The sequence below is a fragment of the Crinia signifera genome, chromosome 1 (genome assembly GCF_055691185.1).
Source record: "Crinia signifera chromosome 1, ASM5569118v1, whole genome shotgun sequence".
In the NCBI taxonomy this organism is placed as follows: Eukaryota; Metazoa; Chordata; class Amphibia; order Anura; family Myobatrachidae; genus Crinia; species Crinia signifera.
Window position 1 is genome coordinate 203,170,499 of NC_139217.1, and position 19,759 is coordinate 203,190,257.

A 19,759-nucleotide genomic window follows, 5' to 3' on the forward strand; every position below is an offset into this window, starting at 1 on the left:
ACAAGATTTTCAATAAATCACCATCTTGTTTCTGCACCCAAAATTCATAACCTTATATTTATGAATATTAAACCTCATCTTCCATTTGGTTGCCCAATCCTCCAGTTTACAGTATGTAAGTCTTTCGGTCGAGAGATTCTATCCTGATTTAAATATCTTGCATAAGTTAATGTCATCTGCAAAAATGGACACTTTGGTAACTAGGCCATTGCCTAGATCATTAATAAATATGTCAAAAAGAAGTGGCCCCAGCATAGAACCTTGAGGTAAACCACTTAAAAGTGAGAGAATGATTTCCAAATTAGAAAATTAAAAAGGAGAATTGTGGACACCGCAATTAGATGATACTGTATGACCACATTGCAGGTGAGTACCAATAAGTGGTGGAGGGTGGGAGTGAGGCTGCAAAGGCAGAAGGGAAAAGAGATTTTGAGAGATTTATACAGCCTAAAACTAGAAATGTTGTTTTCCAAAACTACTCATTTCTAGAAAATAGTGATTGAAAATAGCAGTACAGTAGTATTCCAGAATTACCATAATAGCAATACCTACACAGTAATCCCTCCATAATATTATGATTTTCATGGAATTAAAGTGTATTTTCTGAACAGATGACAGTTGACTTATAATCTCATCTGGCACATTCCCATCTCTCTACCCATTTTTCCCTGTCTTCCCCTGCTGAATTCTTATCCAGAGTCCCCTTTTAAAACTGATGGTGTTTGTAGGATTCCAGAGTTGAATAAATGATCTGACCATTCTTTGGTCAGATCATTTATTCAACTCTGAAAAATTATTTGTTATTTAAGAAGCTGACTTGAAAATACAAATAGATCATTGGCTATTAGAATACTGTATATCGAAATGCTTTCGGCTTTGAATTTTCACTGACAGCAACATAGTTAATACATATAAATTAATGAAAATTGGTGAAATTAAGGCTACTGTAGGTCTTATTTTGACTATTATGGATTTTCCTTCATGGACTCAAATGGTGAGGTTTTGCATACTGACCCTGATTCAAACTCAGTTGTAGTGTTATGCTCAGAGCAAGAGAGCCACAAATCCAAACAGAACTCCTACTAGCAGGATGGTGGGAGCAGGAAAGGATGGATATCCACAGATGACAGACTGTCCAGAACCCAGCCACTGGAGCACTGGCTGTCTTCTGGGTAGCCACCTAGGACACCTCAGTTTAAGTCTACAGAGCACACCAGCAAGCCTTATTGCCTATAACAGCCCTGTTCCCATAAGACTTTATGCGTCTACCGGTACTTGTATGCCGCCAGGACTTATGTCGACAAGTGGCAGTGTAAACTTAACTAGAGTGACCTGGGCAAGCTACAGGTAGGAGGCAGTGAGTGAGGGACCTACTCTGCCTATAGTAAGCTAACCTATCTTAAGGTAACAGGGCAAGGAAACTAACAAGAGGCACAATGAACAGAGATGGAGAAACACACTAGCATGGCAATACAAATGGACTGAGACAAGGACCCCAACCCAGCATCTGCTGGTTATGTGATGAACACACATGCTGGGACAAAGAGGGCAAGACTGGGACAATAAATAAATAAAGTATATACAGACACTGATATGTGTGGCCCAAGGCCACAGCCTAAAACAGATACCCCACTGGGGGCTGAACTCCACGTGACAACTGCAGTGAGCTACAACAGTCCCCAACCTAACCACTAAATTAGAAGGTAATGGAAACTGGATGGTACTTGCGTGAAGGGGGGAAAGATCAGCAGTAAGCGGCAACCAAAGAGAACCTCCACAGTCCAGGATACAATGAGTTAAGTAGCAGGACCGGACACACCAACAGAGCATGAGCAGAGCCTCCAAACAACTCTATATCTGGCGCCGGGGCAGCCCAAATGAATTACGTACAAAGGTTCCCACTACAGAGTGTCCACCCCCCGTAATAGCCTGCAGCTGAACGCTGCCTCAGGTGCGTTTAATGAACCTTCCCTGCGGCTGCCTGTCATCCCCGTTGCCTAGGCAACTGCTGGGGAAGAGGAGGTGCCGGCAGGGGAAGGCATGCTGAATGCCTGGCAACAGCCGAGGCGACGCCGTCTCTGACCCCAAGTTCGGGACTAGAAGTGTTGCGTCGTCCCGGCTGCCTAGCAACAGCCTGGACTTGTGCTCCGGGACCCGACTGAGCCGGGTGAGTGCCGCTAGTGTGGCCTCTAACATTTAGTTTAGCGAACATTTGCTAAATCACCACTCCCCGGGATGGGGGCACCCAGCACAGGTCAAATTCACCCTGCACTCCGGGTCCCTCTCCACAAAGTTTTGCAGGCACATTGCTATTGTACAGGCACTTTATTACTCAGCTTTGAAGCCAGTCGCAGGCCAGCCATGTTTCCGGTTGCAGCGGCTGTTTGTAACAACACAGGCAGCCACTGTAATCCTCGCCCTGAGCGGTTATATGCCTGCATTGCCCAAACAGTCCTGACAGCGCTCTTTAGACACCTCTTTCACTAATTAAACTGTAGTTGCAATGAGACCACAGTTTAAGTGCTTGCACACAGACACTGGCACATGTGCACTTTTGCAGATTTCCAGAAATGGCTGATTAGAGATTTTCGGAGATCTGCTCATGGGTCTGAATCCCCTTAGGATCTAATTCAGAGTTGTTCCAAGCTACTAAGTGATTTTTTGGCAGACAGTGATTGTGCTGCTGAGATGTTGCTTGGGATGATGATTTTCTGGTAAAGTGATTGACAGGGTGGAACTGTTGAGGGAGGGAACAGGGAGTGGTTGCAAAAATGCAGGGATGTCATGCCCTTTTTCAGGACGTGTGTCTGACATCAGCTATAAGCTCTTACATACCAAAACAAGAAACCAGTGACACAGGAGCAGACCATAGCACAGGAGCAGACAGTGGCATAGGAGCAGACAGTGGTACCCAAGCAGACAGTGGCACATGAGCAATGACACAGGAGCAGACAGTGGCACAGGAGCAAACAGTGGCACAGAAGCAGACAGTGGCACAGGAGCAGACAGTGGCACAGGAGCACACAGTGGCAAAAGAATTTTAGCAAATCCTAGAAGTTAAATGAAGAAATTGAAGATGAGAAAAATTTTGATCTAAATCTATCTACATTTTTTAAACTATGTATAGGAACAAATGGGACTTAAAATTACTTTATAATCCACAGACTTGAGTGTTATTAAAAATTTTTGGGATGATTTAAGAATACTCCTCAGCCAAATGAATTTGGCAAGACAGAGTGATCTAAAGCACTAAGAGGAAGACTCTTAAGTTCTGTAACACACGTGTGTATGTGTGTCTATTCCTAATGACTAGGGCATTGTGCTTACTTGCATATGCTTATGTAGCAATCTGCCCAAAAATATCGTTAAATATTTTAAAGTGCAAGAAAATCCCACCTACTGTTTAGAGTCCTCAGAGACATGCAAACACCTACTAGAACATAGCCACACATGCCATTAGATACATTGTGCAGTGCATGTGCACAACATGTTTTACTATTCAGATGCAGTAGGCTCGAAATCGGGAAATGCGGACATTTTTTTCAGAAACATCCAATTCAGAGTTGTCCCTTGGTTGGTTAAAATAAACCTTTGGAAGCTTTGATTTCTGACAATGGAGGTATTTGGGTTTTTGTATGAAATACCAGCAGTCAGTGGCCCTCATACTGGTTCACTTGCAAATGCAAATTCCTTCTCAAATGGACAGATGTAACATGTGCAGAAAGGTTTAGATTCTGGTAAGTTATTTTGTTTCTGTGCAGGGAAAATACTGACTGCTTTATTTTTATACTGCAATATAGATCTCACTTTGAAGTAAAACCCCACCCAAATCTAATTATATCTGCATAAGTTACATTTGCCCCACCTGCAGTGTAAACGATTTTGTCAATTTGAGAAGGAATTTGCCTTTGCGATTGAAACAAAATGAGGGCCAGTATCCCAATGGTCATAATAGCAAAGGATCCCAATGAGTATAGTAACCTTAACCCTATCCCACTACTCCAGCATCCTAACCCTAATTATCTTCCCCCACTGCCTAACTCTAACCATCTAACTATCCTGCTTCCTACCCCTATCCATCCTGCTATTGCCTAAGCCTAACATCCTGCTATTGCCTAACCCTAACCATCCTTCTAATGCCTAACTTTAACCATCCTGTTAGTGTTTAATCCTAAAATCAACACTAGCCATAATACCAGTGACGTAACCAGACATTTTGTTGTTGTGTGCCAGAAGGGGCATTGAGAGAGCTGCCAGACCTGCGGCAAGTCCAGTGGCTCTCTCTGTGCGCAAGTCAGGAGGTGGAGGCTCCACCTTGCACGAAGAAATTGTCCCACCTGGCCATCGGCCCCTGTGGCATTTGCCAGAAGTGCCAGATGGTCAGTCCGTCCCTGGACTTTGCCATGCCGAGCTCACCTAAAACCACACGTCCCCCACTGTGAATGCATCACATTTGAGGCACATTTGCATCACAGCAAGTACAAATGTGGACACATCTGTATAACTGTACTTACTGTACGACGTACAATCAGTTTGCAGAATAATATTAAACTTGGTAATTATAAGAAAAAATTATGTGCATAGTAAATTAGGTACTTGTTTCCTAGAACGGCCACAACGATTTAGATCGTTGTGGTCGTAAGATAAAAAATCGGATCGATCGCATCGCATGCGATTTGGTCGCATACGATGCGACCGATCCGATCTGCCGATTTTTCACCCGATTTTTTTTTTTTTTACACCAGATTTGTTTAAATTGCCCCCCCAAATGTTAATAAGTGTGCTAGACCCCACGATAGACGTGAACCCGAAGCGTGGCGAGCGCAGCGAGCCCGCGAGGGGCGGCGGTGCGCGTCCTCCGACCTTTTCATTCCCCTACTATCCACTAGGGCGTGGAGTGAGAATATAATAGTGTGGCGAGCGCAGCGAGCCACCGAGCCCGAAGCGTGGCGAGCGCAGCGAGCCCCGCGAGGGGACGCGTCTAACTTCACAGGTATACGCGTCCCCTCGCGGGGCTCGCTGCGCTCGCCACGCTTCGGGCTCGGTGGCTCGCTGCGCTCGCCACACTATTATATTCTCACTCCACGCCCTAGTGGATAGTAGGGGAATGAAAAGGTCGGAGGACGCGCACCGCCGCCCCTCGCGGGCTCGCTGCGCTCGCCACGCTTCGGGTTCACGTCTATCGTGGGGTCATGGCGGGCACATAAAAAATGTGAAATGGGTCATATTGGCCCATTTCACCTTTTTTATCATTTTTCCCTATGTGAGATGGACTTAATCAAGTCCATCTCATCTTGTGCCATTATAATGGCACAAGACCGACCGATTTCAATGTTAAAAGATTTTTTAACATTGAAGTCTATGGAAAAATCGGGTCAATCGGTCGGTCGCATCGCGGCCGATTTTAATTGGTCGCGACCGACCGATTGACCCGATTTCTGTCAATCAAATGGAAAAAATTGTAAAAAATCGGCCACATCGTGAGGATCGTGTCCCTTAATTAAGAGCCACGATCACTCACGATTGTGGCCGTTCTAGGAAACAAGTACCGTAAATTATTTTAGAACATATAGTATTTCACAATCACTTTTTCATGTGGCTTTCTATGATAGTTTTAGGATTACATTTTTTTTTTTTTTTATAAAGAAGATGATTTTTGCATATAATTTTTCTTCCAGTATTTGAAACTTTATATATTTTTAGGGGTATATTTACTAAAGTGCAGGTTTTCAGAAGTGGAGATGTTGCTTAAAGCAATCAATGAGATTCTACAATTTATCTACCACCTTCCAGAAGACAATAACTAGTTTCTGATTGATTTCTATGATCAACATGTTCACTACAAATTGCACTTTAGTAAATATATACCTTCTGCTCTATATCAGTTTTTTTTTCAACTCCAGTCCTCAGAGATCCCTCACAATGCATGCTTTACAAATCTCTGCAGTATCAATACTAAAATAATTATCTTGACCGTTTTAAAATGTGTCAGTCGCTTAGGCTAAGTACACACCTGACCTACACAGTGGCGGACCCACAAAGTAAGTGTGCATAATTACTAATCATATTCTCAATGTGTCAGTCAAGATCCTCAGCTGGAAATGCATTGGACTTTTCCTGAATAACTGTGGGCCTTATTTTGGTTCATTCTTTCTGACAAAATCCTTCTTAGATGGGCAAAACCATGTGCACTGCAGGTGAGGCAGGTGTTACTTGTGCAGAGAGAATTAGATTTGGGTGGGGTTTTACTTCAAAGTGAGATTTATATTGCAGTGTAAAAATAAAGCAGTCAGTATTTTCCCTGCACAGAAACAAAATTACTCACCCAAATCTAATTCTCTCTGCACAAGTTACATCTGCCCCCCCCCCTGCAGTGCACATGGTTTTGTCCATCTAAGAAGATTTTGTCAGAAAGAATGAACCAAAATAAGGCCCTGTGTTATGAGCTCTCCCACCCACCCCACCATGCAGTAAGCCCCATACAGCAGATATATTGGTCATATGCTTTGCTTCAAAGCCAATGGGGTATGTCTGTGAGACATTTTTGGGGTATAGACCTGCGGATGGGTATCACAATATATTGCCCCAATATATACACCCAATATAGTGGCCAGTGTGTACCCAGCATAACTACCTTGCACACTCTTTGTAACTACTGTACATGAATATATAGTTGGCTCAATGCACCTACAGTACTTATTAAGTACATACTTTTAAACGCTATCTAGTCAGCTACTCAACAGAATGTGAACATTTTGTGGATGTTGAAATAATGTCGACAGACGTTAGCTCAACAAATAATATGTTGACATACACTTAGGTCAACTAGGTTAAAACATTAAATATGTAGACATTTAACATGGTGACGCAAGAATATGAACAGGTTTAATTTTGTTAATTTTTAGGGTAAGGATTAGGATAATGGTTAGATACAAGAGTTAGGGTAATGTTCAGAGATAGCCTTAGGTTTGGGATAAGGCTTAGATTTACCAGAGGCTAGAACAAGCAAAAAAAATAAGTTGACATTCTGTATCGTTTATGGTATATGTTTGGGCCGGAGAAACGCTCTCCCCGCTCTACATCCCCCAAGGCAGCAGACGGCAAGCGGCAGCAGGAAATAAATAAAAAAAAACATAGAAAAGACTGGGTGGCTGCTGACTGGCTGAGAGAGCTCTCCCTGCCAATCAGGACACCCATTCTTTTGAATTTTTTTTTAATTAATTTTAATTCCCCCCCCTCCATAATCCCTCTTTTTCAGCTCCCCAGGAATTTAACGCATGTAAACAATGGCACATAAAGGGCCAAATTAAGGGCCTTATTCTGGTTCATTATTTCTGACAAAATCCTTCTTAGATGGACAAAACCATGTGCACTGCAGGGGGGGGCAGATGTAACATGTGCAGAGAGAATTAGATTTGGGTGAGTAATTTTGTTTCTGTGCAGGGAAAATACTGACTGCTTTATTTTTACACTGCAATATAGATCTCACTTTGAAGTAAAACCCCACCCAAAACTAATTCTCTCTGCACATGTTACATCTGCCCCACCTGCAGTGCACATGGTTTTGCCCATCTAAGAAGGATTTTGTCAGAAAGAATGAACCAAAATAAGTCCCTAAATGTGGACCCTCCAGGGGAGCTGCCGGGGGAGCTCAAGAGAAATCGGTTCAGACTTGTCTTTAGGACAAGCGTTTACATTGTGCTCCATGGAACTGACTCTGCAAACTTATGCCAATATGCAGAGGCAGAAAACTCGAACTTAAAATAAAGTTTGTTTTTCTTTCTCTCCTCTAATGCTGGTGTCATTATTACAGGAGGACGGTTTGTGTGTAAAGGATTTTATAATCAGTGTATGCCTGCAAATATGCTTCTCGTGGAGGCAAAAAAATAGCCACTATTCAAAGGGTTGGATGAAATCCAAACTACAGTAGTGCTAATTTGTTTAATGTTCATTAGAGGTAGTGCACCATGATTCCTGTGTGTAAGTGTATCATGTGCTCCAGTTTAACTAGGGGAAGTTATCTCTGAATATGGATTTTTAATACCACCCCCCCCTTGGGAAAATCGCTAAAATTGACAAAAATCGGCCCGTGTACATGCACTGGGTGATTTTCAGCCCAGCAATTTTTCCTATCATCGCTGCCCATACACGCTGAACAAAAGTGCCCCTGCAGCAAACCCCTAAGTCCCATACTAATGCCTAACCCTAATCCCACCCCATGGCATAACACTGGGATTCAGATGTAGATACCTGTATCTCCAATGAATTTGGGTTTCTGGCCATCATCAAATACATTTATTGCCCCCTTAATATAGTATAATTTATAGATAAAATAACTCTTTCAATGTAAATGCGTATGAACTTGGTCGTCCTAATTTGTAAAATAATATTGCCCTAAAAACATATTACAGGTTGAGTATTCCTTATCCAAAATGCTCGGGACCAGAAGAATTTTGGAAAGTGTATTTTTCCTTATTTCCGAATATTTTTATATTTCAATGATGTATCTTGAGGTATATTGCATTTATGTTGCACAAACACATCAAACACATGAAATACACACAAATATATTTTATGTGTGCATAAAACAAGGTTTCAAAACATGAAACAAAGTTTGTGTACTGTCTCAGATACTGCATTTAAATGCCAAGCAATCATTTTCTTTGACATATTTAGTGCCAGTTACATATCATGTCCTCAGTAGTGCTGTTACATATCATGTCCTCAGTAGTGCTGTTACATATCATGTCCTAAGTAGTGCTGTTACATATCATGTCCTCAGTAGTGCTGTTACACACAGGGCCGCCGAGAGGCAGGGGGGGCGGGTACATTTTACCTGGGCCCGGGCCTGCCAGGGGGGCCCGGGTCCCGACACAAAAAAAAAAAAAAAAGTTTTTTTTTATAAAAGGGGGCGTGGCCACGGGTCCGCGATTAGGCCACGCCCCCGAATTTGCCTAAGCCCGGTCAGCGATGGCTCTCCTGCTCCATTCAGCAGCCTCCTCCCACCCGCTGTCCTCCTCTTCCGCCGCAGCCCCGCCTCCTCATATAGCGGCAGGGCGGCTCCATGATGCTGGGAATGTCAGCATCAGTGGCGTGCTGGGCAGGGTGTCAGTGCAACTGTTTGGGGTCACAGATGTGCCGTACATATCTGTGGCTGGCCGGGAGGCATTGCAGGCAGCGTGTGCTGCTGAGCCTGACTGTTCTCTGACAGCCGACAGTGTGGAGAGTAGACAGACGCAGTGTGAGTGCACTGACTGAACGTAGCCCATGTGCCACAGCTGTGCACTGTGCAGTCCCTCTTTCCCTGGGACAGCAAGTGCAAGTGCAACCAATGAGCTGAGCTCACGCAGGCTAGCCCCCCCCCCATGTTTCCTGACCTCAGGCTCCTCCTCTTCTCTCCTCCCGGGCAGCTTCAATTCCTGCTTCCTCCCTTCTCCACGGTGCACAGTCACACATTTACAGGAGCTGCCTGCTGCTGGGTGAGTGCTTTGGGATATCTCTTATAATAGTTGTTAACTTAATAAAAACATGTCAGTGCTGTGTGGAATGGACTAAGTATGTCTATGTGTGTAAGAATATGTGTAACTTAAGTACCTATGTGGGTGGGCCCTGTTGCTTTCATTAAATGTGCTTCCATTAAATGTGTGTGTGTGTGTGTGTCTGCATGTGATTGTGTGGAAAAATACATGTCAGTGTTTTGTATGTGTGTGTGTGGGGGGGGGGGGGGGAGCTGTTGTTACAGTATCTGGTACTTGTATATAGATATTAGCATCTGTAGCGCTATATAAAAATATATATAGTTATGTGTGTGTGTGTGTGTGTGTGTGTATATGAACCATTTGTATATGTGTTTCTGACAATTGTATATGTCTATACAATCTGTATATTCCAATATATGAGCATTTGTGTTTATATACGTGTGTGTGTGTGTATATATATATATATATATATATATATATATATATATATAGCGATCCAAGGTGTCCGGCACAGCCTCCTAGGTAGGATACTGCATGGGTGCCTGCATAAAACGATTCTTTAATGCATTAAAGAATCGTTTTGTACGTGAATGGTGTGCCGCATCTTCTCTCCAAGTCTATATATATATATATATATATATATATATATATATATATATACACACTATGTGTACCTACTGTATGTACAGTATATGAGTTCAGTAGCATAGGGTGCAGATGGGTATGTGATGTAGTGGTAGGTATAGAGAAGTCAGTGATGTAGTGGTGGTTATAGAGAGGTCAGTGATGTAGTGGTGGGTATAGAGAGGTCAGTGATGTAGTCTCCGGTATAGAGAGGTCAGTGATGTAGTGGCGGGTATAGAGAGGTCAGTGATGTAGTGGCGAGTATAGAGAGGTCAGTGATGTAGTGGTGGGTATAGAGCGGTCAGTGATGTAGTGTAGGGTATAGAGCGGTCAGTGATGTAGTGTAGAGTATAGAGCGGTCAGTGGTATAGATATAAAAATATACACTATGTGTACCTACTGTATGTACAGTATATGAGTTCAGTAGCATAGGGTGCAGATGGGTATGTAATGTAGTGGTGGGTATAGAGCGGTCAGTGTTGTAGTGGGTATAGAGGGGTCAGTGATGTAGTGGTGTGTATAGAGCGGTCAGTGATGTAGTGGTTGGGTATAGAGGGGTCAGTGATGTAGTGGTGTGTATAGAGCGGTCAGTGATGTAGTGGTTGGGTATAGAGGGGTCAGTAATGTAGTGGCGGGTATAGAGCGGTCAGTGGTGTAGTGTCGGGTATAGAGCGGTCAGTGATGTAGTGGCGGGTATAGAGCGGTCAGTGATGTAGTGGTGGGTATAGAGCGGTCAGTGATGTAGTGGGTATAGAGGGGTCAGTGATGTAGTGGTGTGTATAGAGCGGTCAGTGATGTAGTGGTTGGGTATAGAGGGGTCAGTGATGTAGTGGTGGGTATAGAGCGGTCAGTGGTGTAGTGTCGGGTATAGAGCGGTCAGTGATGTAGTGGCGGGTATAGAGCGGTCAGTGATGTAGTGGTGGGTATAGAGCGGTCAGTGGTGTAGTGTCGGGTATAGAGCGGTCAGTGATGTAGTGGCGGGTGTAGAGCGGTCAGTAATGTAGTGGCGGGTATAGAGGGGTCAGTGATGTAGTGGCGGGTGTAGAGCGGTCAGTAATGTAGTGGCGGGTGTAGAGCGGTCAGTAATGTAGTGGCGGGTATAGAGGGGTCAGTGATGTAGTGGCGGGTGTAGAGCGGTCAGTAATGTAGTGGAGGGTATAGAGGGGTCAGTGATGTAGTGGTTGGGTATAGAGCGGTCAGTGATGTAGTGGCTGGTATAGAGCGGTCAGTGATGTAGTGGTTGGTATAGAGCGGTCAGTGATGTAGTGGTTGGTATAGAGCGGTCAGTGATATAGTGGGTATAGAGGGGTCAGGAACCCCCTCTACCGCCGGCGCTAATGTCAGGGACCCGCTGTCGTTGCTGCACTGATTATGGGAGCCACTGCCATCTATGCCAATTACAGATACTCCAGCTGCCGAAAGCATTAGTGACAGGGGTACCCAGCGTGTATTGTGAGGGGAGGTAGAGAGGTTTGGTTCAGCACACGAATACCTCTGCTGGGGGTGTGGAGAGATACAGTGATGCCTGTTGCAGCCCCCCTCTCATTGGCTCCCAGGGTCTGTGCAGGCTCACGACCATCGGGATAGGGCCGAATTTGGATCCAAAATAACGTGTCTGAATCGACCCCTCTTTTCACTCTGAAGGATTAGGAGGCGCAAAGAAATTTATATAACAACTGCCTGCTCTCCCTTCTCTACCAACCCCCTCTCCTCCTCTACCCCCTCTTTCCCCCATACCACCCCCTTCTCCTCATACTCTACCACCCCCTTCTCCTCTACTACCCCCATCTCCTCCTCCTTTACCACCCCCTCCCATCCTATACCATCCCCTCTCCCACCCCCCATCTCCTCCTCTTCTAAACCCCCTTGTGTTGCATAAAGGGTATATGGTGTGGTACACACCCCTATATCCTTTAATGGCCACACCTCTTTTCTGTTGCTCGCCACTCCAGGGGGGCCCCGTGACGCTGTTGTACCGGGGCCCAGGATTTCTCTTGGCAGCCCTGGTTACACATCATGTCCTCAGTAGTGCCAGTTACATATCATGTCCTCAGTAGTGCTGTTACATATCATGTCCTCAGTAGTGCTGTTACATATCATGTCCTCAGTAGTGCTGTTACATATCATGTCCTCAGTAGTGCCAGTTACATATCATGTCCTCAGTAGTGCTGTTACACATCATGTCCTCAGTAGTGCTGTTACATATCATGTCCTCAGTAGTGCTGTTACATATCATGCCCTCAGTAGTGCTGTTACATATCATGTCCTCAATAGTGCTGTTACATATCATGTCCTCAGTAGTGCTGTTACATATCATGTCCTCAGTAGTTCTGGTACAGATGTTCCCAATGGTGCTTTTAGCACACAAAAAAAAGTAACTTTCTGGAATGTATGTTTTTCAGAATAATTTGGATAACGAATATTCGGATAAGGGATACTCAACCTGTAATGTTTTTTTTTTTTTTTTCGTCAAACAAACAAGTAATGATGACCTCATAATAATAACTGTTACTAATAATTATTACTATTGTGCCTCCTCATGTGATTTCCCAGACAGCACATGGCTTCAACTACAGTATACAGCCTAATACAACCACTTTACTTTTTATGCCAGTTTTTTTTTCAAAGCACATATTGATATTGATGATATTTGCAGATTCTATAGTCAGCTCAGCAAGTCCTAAGGGGCATACACATGGATTGATTTTAGCCTTACTGTATTTCTAAGCAAACTGTCTAGATTGCTTAGAAATTAAGCACGGATCACTTTGTGTGTCTGCCCCTAGTCAAATCACCAGTGTCCTAACCAAAGAACACTGGTTAGTACAGATCTCCCATACACAAATTGCTATGTGTATATGGGCGATCTAGCCACGGGAAGCTCAAAAGGCAATATCCCTAGCTTACTGTACAAAGCCAAGCATGTAGAATAGGAAAAATCGCCATATGTGTATGAGTCCTTAAAGTGGCGCATTGCATAAAGCTGAGTGACCATATTACCAGTGATTTGTATGTGCGGTGGGCGATAAATCACCAGGTGCCCACTCCCATGTTCAGCCGCTAATGGTCACTGGTAGCTATTTCCCCCTGCGGCTCACCCGGCAGAGTCTCCTTTTCATCAGCGACCATCTCTGGTAGCTGATGAAAACGGGACACTGAGCAATATATTGAAAATATACATGAAACCACTAAGAAAAAAAAAAAAAAAAAATCAGTTTTACAAAACCACCATATCTAGTCCCCTGACACGAGACACCACATTAAACTAGTCAACCTAAAATTTCCAAATGCATGCTACAGTGCTAACCTGAACTTTATTGTATTGCTTGTCCATATCTTATTAGTAAGAATCTTAGCAATAATACTTATTAAGCCACAGACAAAAATATAGACCTGTAACATACCTAAACTTATTGCATGTATTAACCATAGTCTAATAGGCCCCATACATCAGCAATTAATTGTGACAATCCTCTGTTCTGGAGATGATTGTCACAATTAATCTTTAATGTGTGGGCTCTCCCTTTTGGCAATCCCAATCAAAAATTAATAGGGATCGCTAATCGATTGCTGAATCAGATTTTTAAACATGTTTAAAAATCTGGTTTTATTGGAGTTTCATTTTTGTATGTGTGGGCATTCTAACAGGAAAAATCTGCCGATCACTGAAACAAATCTGTAGTGTGTGGGCAAGTCAGATAGATTGAAGAAACCATTTATCTGGGCAAAAAAATCACTGGATCTGAGAAGCAATTAATTGTGATGGCTGATGTATGGGGGCCATTAGATTTACTTACACCTAATGTTTTATCAAAGCACAAAATTTCCTCCCACATAACCAAGAAAGCTATAGAAATGCCTTACACATTAATAAGTACGGGTAGAAATCTATCCTGAAGCTACTGCGTGTGACACAACCAAAAAATAATTACCAGTGACATAATGCCAAAGTGCATTATGTAGTAATTATATCAATAATCTTATTAATAATGTAATAATCGAATATATACAATTATATATACTTTTATATACATTTATATCTATGTACTTATATAAATGTAGGTATATATATATATATATATATATATATAGAGAGAGAGAGAGAGAGAGAGAGAGAGAGAGAGAGAGAGAGAGAGAGATATGTATATATATATATATATATACTGTACTTGTATAAATATACTGTAAACAGTATACTGTAGAAGCACTGACAGATTGTGGTATATAATACACAGATGTTACGGCATGTGTGTATTCAAAGGCAGAATGTACAAAATAATAGGTTATACTTATATATTACAACAATGTACCATGCAGATACAGTAGTAAAATGTGAAAATTATGTTTAAAAATCCCTATTTATCCCTGCGCGAGTAAACATTTCTAAGGCATAAATGGGGATTATAAATGTAAAACAAGAATGTGATGTAAAGAAAAATGTTAGTAGTTATTTTGTAAAGTGACCAATTCTATTATGTAAAGTATGTAAAATTAACCCTATATGTTAAGTCAAAGCTGTCTTGTCTGCTGTGTTTGTTTGTAACTGCAGACGCAGTACATTGTACTGAATATTGATTCTAGAGGAAGCGTTAGACACAAGATTTCTAGATAGTATTCTGTATGTGTCAAGCCAGTAGCTGCCCTATGGAACTCTATCAGACAATTTATTTCCCTTTTCAAAAAATGCTTTGGTCATAATTTTTCATCAAATAAGACACTGTACTGTAATTGTAAAAGTGGTACTAATAATAATAATAATAATAATAACAACAGGAGAACTACGTACCAGGAGAACTACTTATACTGTAGTATAATATATTCTAAAAGTAAATAAACCATTTAAGAATGTATCATTAATTTTGAATACATTTTTTTCATGTATATGACTTTCAATATAATACATTATATTTTGCCATACAAACTTAATTAAATGTAAGTACTTAGACTGTAGTTATTACTTGTGGCATGTTGTTTGTTTATTGTGTTCTGTTATAGCTACTTGGCTATGGATCATAGGGTCAAAAATGTCTGGGTCGACAGTAAATAGGTTGACACCAAAAGGTCAACATGCACAATGTCAGCATTGCCAGAAGGTTGACACAAGCAAAAAGTTGACATGGGAAAGGTCACTACGTGAAAAGGTCAACATGAGTTTTTGCCTGAGTTGCCTCACTCCTTACTGCTATATTCGGCACACTTTACCATTCACAAATTGTCCACATGGATGGTAATGTATGAAAAAGTTTTAAAAAATCATGAAAAACTCATGTCGATCAGTCGTCCATTATCATGTAAACCTGCCACTGATGTTAGATAGATAGATAGATAGATAGATAGATAGATAGATAGATAGATAGATAGATAGATAGATAGAAAGAATCCGGCACTCATGTATAAATAGGGAATAATACAGCTTACTGGTAGATGGGTTGGGTTAGATAGATAGATAGATAGATAGATAGATAGATAGATAGATAGATAGATAGATAGATAGATAGATAGATAGATAGATAGATAGATAGATAGATACTGTAGATCACACCACAAACTTAAATTAATACTAAGTATAATTTATACTGGAAAATGTTAAATGATAAATTATAAAACATTTTTTCATACCTATTTGTACAGGTAGGCTGATAAGAATAATCAGAATAAAATTCCATAGTCCAGGTGGACTCATGTGAAACTTCCAGTCCATACCAAGTCCTTGGTTTGCGTGTACCATTAAAGAATAATTCCTGCCTGTGACTGTGGTCCTCTTGCTGTCTCAGAGACTTATGATAATAAAAGTTGCTGTTGCTAAAGCACCTGTGTTACTTTTTTGGAGTGACATGTACAGTATGACACACCTTTGCCTGAAGCAAGTACTGTATGTAATTTGACGTATTGTATTGATAGGACCTTGATAAAGAAGAGCATGTTGGAAAGGTCAATGACTGAGTAATTCTAGCCCTGCCCAAACCAATAGTTATTGTCCAGTATAAAAACATTTTGATGACTTTGAGCCCTGGAATGTAATATTACATTGATGTTTATTTGAATCACTGCACTTCACCACATGTGATCATTTCACCTCAAGATAGGAATAGTTTCCCCATTCATTTTGCTTGAAATGTATTGTTAATTATAAACATACAGTGATAATGGTGTGTTGAGTTTCACTGTCATGGGTAACAGTACCACACACACACACACATATATATATATATATATATATATATATATATATAATATATATATATGACCGGGTGCCTTCCTGTATGGACCGTGTAGCCCCTGTATAGAATTGGAAAGCAGGCGGCACTCCAGGGTTTCTTGAAAAGGTGCAAAAAAGCTTTTTATTCAATCCAACATGTTTCGGGTTATGTGGCCCATCCTCAGGGATCAACAACACTGCAATTTTTTATTAGAACTGCCGGAGGAGATGGAGCCAGGAGAAGATCTGCGCTGCAGGACCCTGAATGCAGCGGTGGCATGCGGAGGGGTAAGGGGGGTGTTTAACTTCACTTTGGAGGGTGGGTGGGAGGACTAGGGGGAGGGGGGGCGGCGCTGCCGATATCGGCGGGGGGGCACAAATATTCTAGTTACGCCACTGAGTAAGTTGCTGTTAAAATAACACTGTTTTTGTATAAATACTGTATATCTTACAGTATATTAGAAATTTTATAGATGAACATCTAAAATGAACTTTCTCATACCCCTTTCACAGTGCAGCTCTTAAGGAGCCCATACACGCTCGTTGTGGTCCGGCTCCGTTCTGTACTAGGTGATGCGCGCTCCCGCGTATCACATAGTACGGTACAAAAAGTATGTGCTGCACATACTTTTTGTACTAGCTACACATTGTATCGGATCGCAGTGCACGCACAATGCATGCACAAGGCATGCGATCCGATACGATGTGTACTTTAAAAGTACATAACGGAGCCGCAAAATGGAGCGTGTATGGGCTCCTTAAAACGGTAAATTGAAAAAAAAATTGCCTTTTAAAATGGGTAGAGCTGCAGTGTGAAAGCTCCAGGATGCTTTAACCGTTTAACAAATACCAGAATTTATTAAACGGTTAAAAAGCAGTGTCCTACTCGTTTCAGAGCTGTTTTATTGGCAGTGCGAAAGGGTCTATTTCTATGGCTTGAAACGTGTTCCTTGGGGGTTAAATGGGTTTAATGTGTGAATGGTACTTACAGTACATGCTATTACAACTGCAATGTGAAAGGGGTTAAGTGGCTCAGACCAGTTTAAAATACCATTTTGAAATACCGGGTCTTAAACAATTAGGCAATGTGAAAGCAGCATAAGTTGTCTTTGGTGGTGTTCAGGCAGCTCTTCTGTTTTTCTATATATTCTACATCAGGGGTGGCCAAACCTGTCCTACAGATCTCCCAACAGTTCATATTTGTCAGGCAACCTGTGGATTTATAGTAGGAATGAATGCAGCAGGTTTGAAATGTGATAGTTAGTAATCACTACAGCTGTGCCCCAGCTGGATGATTTGGAAAACCTGGACCATTGGGAGATCTCAAGGACCAGTTTGGCCACCCCTGTTCTACAGGAATACCAACAGTGATTAACGTGGAACAAAAAAAGAGCCTACATAACTTACTATAGCAAAGAGGGGCCTGACGCAGCAGGCTCATCAATGTGATGATACTTTAACACCGCCATCACACCTAGCTGGAAAGGTGGTGTGACCTAATGGGCATGACTTCACAGGTCCCCCATTTCTGTCACTCCAGGGGTGTGTCTAACATTGCCAAAGTTGCTAGTTGCCCCTGGAGATGGGGCTCTCTGCAGTGCTCATTGGAGCAGATTTATTAAGCTTGGAGAAGAGATAAACTGGAGATAAAGCGGAGAAAAGGTAAAAGGAGATAAAGCACCAGCCAATCAACTCCCAACTGTCTTTTTCAAACACAGCTGATTGGCTGGTGCTTTTTCTCCTTATACCTTTTCTCCGCTTTATCTCCAGTTTATCTCTTCTCCAAGCTTAATAAATCTGCCCCATTATCTCTGGCAGGAGCTGAGTACTGCAATAGAGTATCACATTGCAGCACCCAGCTCCTGCCACTGCAGAAGAACTGGCACTTTGGTGTCACCTCTTTTAAAAGTATCACCCAGGTGTGAACCGCATCCCATGCACCCGACTAGTGACATCACTGGTCTGAGGTAGCAGAGATGAGCACTTAGAAATTAGCCATGTACTAGAATAGACTTTCGCTGCTTCTGGTGTCACCATGTTATCAGTAGTAAAATTAGATCACACTCCCTTTTTTCAGTGCAATTTAACATAGTGAAGTTGGGGCATACAATATATTTTAGATACTTTATTCTATACATGTCTACAGATGTGTAATATATTATGGCAGCAGTCACGTCAAATAGCCCCTCACAGAGAGCCATGTCCCGTGAGACTCTTCCAGCAGCTTGTAGCTATTGTTTGCATCTTTATTTCAGAAAATGTATTCTAGTATAAACATTACATGACTTTGATGCATCAGGAGACTGTGCTGATTAATCTGATATGTTACACTTGTATATCTGTGTGCAACTTTGTCTCTGAATCTCTGTAATGCAGCCGCTGTGGCTTTTTTCCATTTCAAGTTCCATTGCGCTTTGTGTTCAGACTTAGGCCCTTATTCTAGTTGATTCGGACGGATGCGTATTTCGGACAGGAAATTAGTGTTCTTAGCCCCACCTACCGTACGGATCACTCACACCGTCCGAATGCGGTAAGACGCCGAGCGAACGGACCGCGAGTGGGTTTCATGTGAATTACTCCTCCATCTGTGGGAACCTCCCCCATCCTCCGATGGTCGCCGACCATCGAATGATGGACCGAGTGGTCAGGCAGCACCGAGTGCTCCAGACCACTCAGACATTTTTTTCGTATGAAAGCAGGGATATGGGCGGGCAGCTGACATCTGGCTATGTCACTTTTCCGCCGCCCACACGTGTGTCACGGCCGCATTCCCATACGTACGCCCAGCATTTTCATGGGAACACCCATGAAACGCGGGGCGTACGCATATGGTAATGAGCCCAAACATCCTTTCACGCCCCTCTCCACCCCCTGCTCGGATGGTTCCGACCGATCATTTTCAGCACAGAACTCACACCGTGTTCGGACGTGCAAGGCGTTCGTACATGCGCAGAAAAGCTTCTGCACATGCACAAACACCAAACATCGGCTGCCTGACCGCACACGCAGCGATCTGACTCAATCAGAATAAGGGCCTTTGAGGGAGATGCACTAGAGCTTACCACTGCATTATGCATTCTTCCCCTAAATGTCACTAGTGCTGCTCCTCATTGGACAATATTGACTTTTTGCCTTTTCGTTATGCTTAAAGATGCACTGCGTATCCCTTCTGGCACATGACATTCGCCACAACCCACTGACAATTTTCATTGTTGAGATCAATGATATAAGCCAATAATAGGAGGATTTAGAATAGGAGAGATTTTAATGGATGTCAGAAGCTGGGCCAGCATATATTTTTGGAGTAGGGAGGTTTATGGCACTAGCTTATAAGGGGTAAAAGGGGGTGAGAAGGGAGGTATGAGGCATCACTTTATAAATGGAAGAGGTGTGAGGCCCCAGCTTATAGGGGTAGAAGTGATGAGATAGGCGGTGTGAGGCACCTCTTGCATAAGCA